Here is a 9,281-nt window from a genome sequence, read left to right on the forward strand (position 1 = left end):
ACACTTGTAGATAAATCCCAAATTTGAGTTGTAATTAGACATTTCCTGTGGACTAAGTGCCAAATGTATCCAAGCGCATCCATCAATTTCTATAGCAGCTTTTAATAATAGGATTCCCTGGATCATACCTTTGGAGAGCAGATCTCATACAGTAGGACTGTAACTGAGCAGGACCCTATGGGGCCTTCCCAGGACAGATACCCAGCCCACTCCACCTGTCCCATGTCCTCCATCTGCCTTTTGTCTGTAGAAAAATTTTAGTCAAACACTAAACTTATAGAAGTGAACAAATGCAGAAAGAAAGGGCAACAGTCAAGCAAGACAAAATAATAAACAAACTCAATAAAACAAACTCAAGAACCTTATCTACTCAAGGGCTATTGGTAATATTTTGAGCCATGTCCTTAATGTTTTACAGATACTGAAACCCACACCAGGTGGAAGAAATTAACTATATGCTGCCTCAAAGCACGTAATGGACCTCGTAGGGGCTGAAGCTAGAAGGTTGTTGATGCTGACTCCTGATTACCTCACCAGCAACCAATCAGATGAACATCTACAAGCTGATTATATACTCCACATCCCCCTTCACCCTACCTTTAAAAACTTTTCCCTGAAAGGTTTTGAGAATTTTGGGTCTTTTGAGCACCAGCTGCCCTGGACTCCTTGCTTGGTGCCCTGCAGTAAACACTGCATTTTGTTTCATCACAACCCAGAGTCAGTAGATTGGCTTTACTGCTTGCAGGTGAGCAAACTCAAGTTTAGTTCGGTGACAGGTCTAAATGGAATTGCTGAGACTTATTTTTACTTTTATGGGCTTCCCTGGTGGCTCAGAGGTTAAAGCTCCTGCGATGCAGGAGACCTGGTTTTGATCCCTGGGTTGGGAAGATCCCCTGGAGAAGGAAATGGTAACCCACTCCAGTATTCTCACCTGGAGAATCCCATGGACGGAGGAGCCTGGTGGGCTACAGTCCATGGGGTCGCAAAGAGTAGGACACGACTGAACGACTTCACTTTCACTTTCATTTTTACTTTTGAGCATATAAGGAATTAAGGATAAACACAAAGGACATACAAAAACATTTCTGTCTGTATATCTACAGATGAAACAACTCATTCCAGGATTTTTTGAAAAGGAATTACAATCTCATAGACTCTTGCCCTCCTGTTTGCTCGATAGGCTATTCCAATGGCCATCAAGAGAGGACCCGCCCGCTATCTAGGACAGGTCTTCTCGCATAAGCTCACCTGGTCTCCCAATTATACACATCCCTGTGCCTCAACAAAAAGCCATGCACATCACAGCCCAATCACACGCTACCTTCAGGTTTAGAGACTTGGAAGGAGCTTGCTTTGTGGTCATACACTCTTTCCCTACTGGCTAATTCTCCACAAGGGTCCATACACTTCAATGTAGCTTTCTCTCATGGCCCCACACGCTGGGAAGCTGATTCCTGGCAATGGACTCATCAGAGGAGAGCCAATCCCAGAGCACTGCTCTCCTACAAATGGTCTGCAGCATTCAGACTGGCTTTTTAGTAGTTCAGCCGCACCTCCCTCACACTCTAACGCAATTCCTCCCCAGAGAAACCCTGACAAAGATGTAAAATCGGAACACATCAATGAATTGGACCTGGTGACACACCAGAGAGTCAGAATAGATCAATCTCCTTTCTGTCAGTCTGCAAACTTAATTACAGAACCTCCGCTGCTCATTACCCATCTTTCTTTGCAGACTGTGTAAGCAGAGGGAGCAGGGAAGACTTAACAAATGCAGAGGTTACAGGGCTCCGAGAGTACACCCTTGGGACTCTATGAAGTATGTTTTAAGCAGTGGTGAAAAGAAAATCAGCCTGTAAAGTTATCTGGATGAAAGGCACCGTAAAAATGCAGCTCATTATCATTATCATTAAGCAACTGTTCGGGTGAGATGAGCACAACTCGGCCTCCCCATCCTTCCCTTCTTGGGTGAAGAAAAGGATTGAATTGGTCCCTGTCCAGTGACAGGAGAAAATGTGGCACAGGAGGAAATTTTCACATCTGATTTTTCAGCTCACGGTCCTTAACAGACAATGTACCTTATTCTCCATTTACAGATGCCTTGAAATTCTTAGGCCAGATTCTGACCCAAGTCCTTGCCTCCTTGAGGAAATGATACACTGTAAAATCTAATAATTAGAAGTGACTCACCCTGGTGTTGACACTGAAGAGGCAAGCACGCTGTGGGCACCGAGGGAGAAGCTGGACAGACAAGCAGACTCCAAGGCCCAAGGAGCAGACTGGAAAAAAGCAGAACCCCGGCTCAAGCTTCAGTTAAGTAGAAGCACAATTATGCTCATGGACAACACCTGGCTAAAGGGGGCTGGGTCATGCCACATCACCATGGAGACGCCTAACACCTCTAATAAGGGCCACATGGTTACCTTTTGACTATTACATACTGAAAGTAGCAGCTCACCAAGAGATGGGGGGTAAAGCAGGGATTCTCAAATTAGCATGCATCAGAATCACCTGGAGAAGTTACAAAATACAGATTTCAGGGTCTGGAGTTTCTGACTCAGTAGACGCTTTCCTTGTAAGATTGCAGGGGATACTAATGCTGCTGGTCCAGGGAAGACACTGGCAGAGGGTAAGAGGCCAGAGCTGGAAAGGGAAAAAAGACTGGACCTATCCTCCTGGCACACTTGGTAACCTTAAGTCCATTACTTCCCCTTTCTGGCCTTAGCTGAGACGTCTGAATGAGATCATGCTTCTCAGAGAACGTGTCTTTTCATCAACGACTGAATCAGATGCCTGGACCCAAGCCGGTTTATATCAGAATTCTAGGACTGGTGCCTAAGATTATGTATTTTCACCATCATACCAGCTGATTTTTATAATCATTAAAGTTGGAACATGGCTAAACTCCAAAACTTCTATTGTATCTGTTAGCTCAAAGAGGCCATAAACTCTGTTGATAGAAGAAAAAAAAAAAAAAGTCATTTTCTGCTCCTGAGGAGACAATAATCATCATCTCCATGGGTAAGTAAACCTTGGGGATTCAAATCCAGACAGATTATTTTGTGTTTTTTTGTTTTTTTTTTTAAATTTAAATTTATTTATTTTAACTGGAGGCTAATTACTTTACCATATTGTATTGGTTCTGCCACACATCAACATGAATCCACCACGGGCATACACGTGTTCCCCATCCTGAACCCCACTCCCACCTCCCTCCCTGTACCATCCGTCCAGGTCATCCCAGTGCACCAGCCCCAACAATAAACCAAATATTGGCTGTCTATTAAGATCCACTGCATTGCTTATAAAAGAAACACATGCACTGATTCCCAGTATTAAATCCACATTTTTGGAATCAGAGTGGAGGAGAAAGAGGTAAGAAGATTCAAGGAGATCAATAGATTTTCAATCGCCTTTCTCATTTTCCTATTTTTCTCATAATGTTTATTACCTATGTTAGGGCTGTCCAGCAACACAGAGCCAACAGGATATACTGAGAGAGAGGAGAGAGAAATAGAGAGAGGAGAGAGAGATAAAAGTTTTATTTGAAGGGATTGACTTAGAAAATTATAGAGGCAGATAATACCAAAATATGCAGGCTGCAGGCCTGAGTTCCACGGAACTGCAACTGATGTTGCAGTTTAAGGTCAAAGATCTTCCGTTGATATTGGGTTGGCCAAAATGTTCATTCAGGTTTTTCCATATTATTGTGTGGAAACACCCAAACTTTTTGACCAACCCAATATAGTTCTTTTTCTTTTGAGTGAGGTCAATCTTTGCTCTATTAAGGCCTTCAATTTACTGGATATGGACAACCCACACTATGGAGGGTAATCTGCTTTACTCAAAGTCCACCCATTTTCATGTTCATCTCATCTTAAAAAGAAAAAAAAATAAAAAACAAGCCTCATAGGAACATCCAGAATAATATTTGACTAAATATCTGGACACTGTGGCCCAGCCAAGTTAGTGTATAAAACTAACCATCATATCACCCTCTAACCCACTACATAGCATACTTATTATGTTTCTTCCCTGTCATATACTGAGAGAATGTAAGTGGCTCCACCAGGGCACTGTTTGTCTGCTTCATTCACTAACACGTCTCCAGAGTCAGGAATGCTATCTGATGCACTGCAGAAATGTTATAACTGTCTACTGAATAGATCTTTATCACATTATCATCCCCCTCACCTTCATCCAATGTCATATGGTTATTTTGGAAAAAGCAAAACTTCAACCCCCATCCATTTATGCCTCACATGCCATGTTCTTTGCATTTCTATTATGAATCATCCATCTTCAGAAATACTTGTAAGTCTCAGGATTCTTCCAAATACAGTGGATGTATTTAGGCATTGAATAGGTCTGTGTACTTTAGAACCCAAGGAAGACCATTGGGCTGTGCTATGGGTATTCTCTCTCTTCTGCCAGAGAAGATGTGGGGGCTTTTCTTCCACATGCTGAAGGAACATCCCAGCTCTCATTACCAACAGTAATCTGGGTGCTAGGCAGCCCAGGACATAGATAATGGTGCTAATTGGAAATTATTTACAGCTTTAATATTCCTTTTATATCTTGGCTGTCTGAGTTACGGAATTCCTACTGCCAAGATTCACAGTGACAGGCTGTGGCTCCTGTGGTTTCTTTCCCTTCTCCTTTCCTCATCTGAGATTCATGGCCCTAAACTTGCCAGTTATTTATGGATAATTCCTGGGCAGGGCCTTCAGTGGAGGAGGAACAGCGCTCACTTCCAAAGGGCTATAGATATTCATAACTTGTGCAGGAAGATGTTTCAATAACTGACTGTCCAATCCTGTCAAAATGAAACAGAGTGAAAATTGATTCAGCCTTTTGGAAATCGATCGGTGATAACATGGATCAAGAAATTTAACAGTGACCTTTTTATTTGACCCAGTAATTTCACTATGGAGAATCTATTTTAAATGTCAGGAAATATTTATATTCAAAATGTCTATCATGATATTTTTTCAAACAGCAAACATTGGTAACAGTTTAAATGTTCAATATAACAGTTTTCCTTGAATTGCAGTTACTCAGTAGAATAAAACAGGCATCCTAAATATCATTTACAACATGTAAATAAAACGCTTCATTATGTTGAGTGAAAATTCAGTACATAATGCTTCTTCATAAAATATTATCCAATATAAAAATGAAGAAAAAATAAACTTGTCTAAAAAAAATGAAGAGAGGGTAAAAAAGACAGTATAACATTATTTTTATTTGGTTAAACTGTGAGTGATTGTCCCTCTTTAAAAATGTCTCAGGTTTTAAGTACAAGGCATATATACAACGTTTTGACCTGCATGCTAAGTAAAGATGCAGTCTACTTGTTAATTTTCAGGAGATACATATTTTATTAGTGTTCCCTGATGGCTCAGTGAGTGAAAAATCTATCTGCAATACAGGAGCCACAGGAGATAGAGGTTTGATCCCTGGTTTGGGAAGATCTAAAGGAGGAAATGGCAACCCATTCCAGTATTCTTGCCTGAATAATCCCATGGACAGAGGAGCCTGGCGGGCTACAGTCCACGGGCTCACGAAAGTGTTGGACATGACTGAGCAAATAAACACACAAATCTCTTTTACCATCAAGGTCAAAACGGATATTTTCTTTCTTTTTCAGCATCTCCCAATCGCTCTGTCTGAAGCTGGATGCTTTCTGTCTTTCCTTGCCCATTCTTCCACTAAAGAGCCCTTCAGTAGATGAACAATGTCATTCATGCCCAAGCCTGGGTATTGATGAAAGGGAGGCAAGTACTATTAGTAGCAATACAGAAACAACAGGTATAAACCAGGAATGTCCAGGGTAAGCAAGAATGTGGGGTCCCCTTTCCCAGAGAGTCTCTACCAGGCAAGGGTTGGAGTGGAATCTCATCCACAAACATCCAACAGCTGCATATGCAGGCTTTGTTCTCCTGCTCTTGTGTGACTGCTGGAACCCCAGGCTGAGGTTCCTAGTGTCCCTCAAGGCAGCCACTCTTTCAGGCTTAATTCGTTGCTTTAGTAGACTGGATTCCCTTGATCTTTGTTTTTGGATCCTGTAAATTGTCCTCAGTTTAATCACATGGACCACAGCCTTGTCGAATTCAATGAAACTATGAGCCACGCCGTGTAGGGCCCCCAAGACAGACTGGTCATGGTGGAGAGTTCTGACAAAATGCAGTCAAATGGAGAAGGGAGCAGTAAACCACTTCAGTATTCCTTCCTTGAGAACCCCATGAACAGTATAAAAGGGCAAAAAGATAGGACACTGAAAGATGAACTCTTCAGTTCGGTAGGTGCCCAATGTGCTACTGGAGATCAGTGGATAAATAACTCCAGAAAGAATGAAAAGACAGAGCCAAAGCAAAAACAACACCCAGTTGTGGATGTGACTGGTGATGGACGCAAGGGCCAATGATGTAACCAGTAATACTGCAAGGGAACTTGGGATGCTAAGTCTATGAATCAAGGCAAATCGGAAGTGATCAAACAGGAGGTGGCAAGAGTGAACGTTAACATTTTAGGAATCAGCGAACTAAAATGGACTGGAATGGGTGAATTTAACTCAGATGATCGTTATATGTACTACTGTGGGCAGGAATCCCTTAGAAGAAATGGAGTAGCCATCATAGTCAACAAAAGAATCCAAAATGCAGTACTTGGATGAAATCTCAAAAACGACAGAATGATCTCTGTTCATTTCCAAGGCAAACCATTCAATATCAAAGTAATCCAAGTCTATGCCCCAACCAGTAATGCTGAAGAAGCAGAAGTTGAATGGTTCTATGAAGACCTACAGGACTTCTAGAAAAAATCCCCCAAAAGATGTCCTTTTCATTATAGGGGACTGGAATGCAAAAGTAGGAAGTCAAGAAACACCTGGAGTAATAGGAAAATTTGGCCTTCGAGTACAGAATGAAGCAGGGCAAAGGCTAATAGCGTTCTGCCAAGAGGATGCATTAGTCATAGCAAACACCCTTTTCCAACAACACAAGAGAGGACTCTACACATGGACGTCACCAGATGGTCAACACTAAAATCAGATTGATTACATTCTTTGCAGCCAAAAATGGAGAAGCTCTATACAGTCAGCAAAAACAAGACCAGGAGCTGACTGTGGCTCAGATCATGAACTCCTTATTGCCAAATTCAGACTGAAATTGAAGAAAGTAGGGAAAACCATTAGACTATTTAGGTGTGACCTAAATTAAATCCCTAACGATTATACAGTGAAAGTGAGAGACAGATTTAAGGGACTAGATCTGATAGAGTGCCTGATGAACTATGGACATTGTAAAGGAGACAGGGAGCAAGACCATCCTCAGAAAAAGAAATGCAAAAAAGTAAAGTGGCTGTCTGAGGAGGCCATACAAATAGCTGTGAATAGAAGAGAAGAAGCAAAGGAGAAAAGGAAAGATATACCCATTTGAATGCAGTGTTCCAAAGAATAGTAAGGAGAGATATGAGAGCCTTCCTCAGTGATCAGTGCAAAGAAATAGAGGAAAACAATAGAATGGTAAAGGCGAGAGATCTCTTCAAGAAAATTAGAGATACCAAGGGAACAGTTCATGCACAGATGGGCTCGATAAAGGACAAAAATGGTACAGACCTAACAGAAGCAGAAGATATTAAGAAGAGGTGGCAAGAACACACAGAAGAACTGTACAAAAAAGATCTTCATGACCAAGATAATCATGATGGTGTGATCACTCACCTAGAGCCAGACATCCTGGAATGTGAAGTCAAGTGGGCCTTAGGAAGCATCACTGTGAACAAAGCTAGTGGAGGTGATAGAATTCCAGTTGAGCTATTTCAAATCCTAAAAGATGATGCTGTGAAAGTGCTGCACTCAATATGCCAGCAAATTTGGAAAACACAGCAGAGGCCACAGGACTGAAAAAGGTCAGTTTTTATTCCAATCCCTGAGAAAGGCAATGCCAAAGAATGTTCAAAGTACCGCACAATTGCACTCATCTCACACGCTAGTAAAGCAATGCTTAAAATTCTCCAAGGCAGGCTTCAACAATACATGAACCATAAACTTCCAGATGTTCAAGCTGGTTTTAGAAAAGGCAGAGGAACCAGAGATCAAATTGCCAACATCACTGAAAAAGCAAGAGAGTTACAGAAATACATCTACTTCTGCTTTATTGACTATGCCAAAGCCTTTGACTACATGTATCATAATAAACTATGGAAAATTCTGAAAGCGATGGGAATACCTGACCACCTGACCTGCCTCTTGAGAAATCCGTATGTAGGTCAGGAAGCAACAGTTAGAACTGGACATGGAACAACAGACTGGTTCCAAACAGGGAAAGGAGTAGGTCAAGGCTGTATATTGTCACCCTGTTTATTTAACTTTTATGCAGAGTACATCATGAGAAACACTGGGCTGGATGAATGAAGCACAAGCTGGAATCAAGATTGCCAGGAGAAATATCAGTAACCTCAGATACACATATGACACCACCCTTATGGCAGAAAGTGAAGAAGAACTAAAGAGCCTCTTGATGATAGTGAAAGAGGAGAGTGAAAAAGTTGGCTTAAAGCTCAACATTCAGAAAACAAAGATCATGGCATCCAGTCCCATCATTTCATGGCAGATAGATAGAGAAACAGTGGAAACAGTGGCAGGCTTTATTTTGGGGGGCTTCAAAATCACTGCAGATGGTGACTGCAGCCATGAAATAAAAAGGCGCTTTCTCCTTGGAAGAAAAGTTAAGACCAACCTAGACAGCATATTAAAAAGCAGAGCTATTACTTTGCCAACAAAGGTCCGTCTAGTCAAAGCTATGGTCTTTCCAGTGGTCATGTATGGATGTGAGAGTCAGATTATAAACAAAGTTGAGCACCGAAGAATTGATGCTTTTTTTAAAAAATATAAATTTATTTATTTTAATTGGAGGTTAATTACTTTACAATATTGTATTGGTTTTGCCATACATCAACATGAATCTGCCACAGGTATACACGTGTTCCCCATCCTGAACCTCCCTCCCTCCACCCTCCCTGTACCATCCCTGTGGGTCGTCCCAGTGCACCAGCCAGAACTGATGCTTTTGAACTGTGGTTTTGGAGAGGACTCTTGAGAGTCCCTTGGACTGCAAGGAGATCCAACCAGTTCATCCTAAAGTAAATCAGTCCTGAATGTTCATTGGAAGGACTGATGTTGAAGCTGAAACTCCAATACGTTGGCCACCTGATGCGAATAAATGACTCATTTGAAAAGACCTTGATAATGGGAAAGATTGAGGGCGAGCAGAGAAGGG

The 9,281-nt window shown here is 41.7% G+C and overlaps 1 long non-coding RNA gene across 1 annotated transcript; it reads left to right on the forward strand.

Annotated features, from left to right (window-relative positions):
- Window positions 1-556: 556 nt before the first annotated feature.
- On the forward strand, window positions 557-7,992 carry LOC147369717 (uncharacterized). The gene is made up of 4 exons (XR_015167803.1): window positions 557-745; window positions 2,097-2,629; window positions 2,726-3,021; window positions 5,651-7,992. It is a non-coding gene; the product is annotated as an uncharacterized LOC147369717 (long non-coding RNA).
- Window positions 7,993-9,281: the final 1,289 nt, after the last annotated feature.

The sequence above is a fragment of the Bos grunniens genome, chromosome 7 (assembly GCF_055505025.1).
Source record: "Bos grunniens cultivar Pamir isolate PY7600 chromosome 7, Bosgru_T2T1.0, whole genome shotgun sequence".
NCBI lineage: Eukaryota > Metazoa > Chordata > Mammalia > Artiodactyla > Bovidae > Bos > Bos grunniens.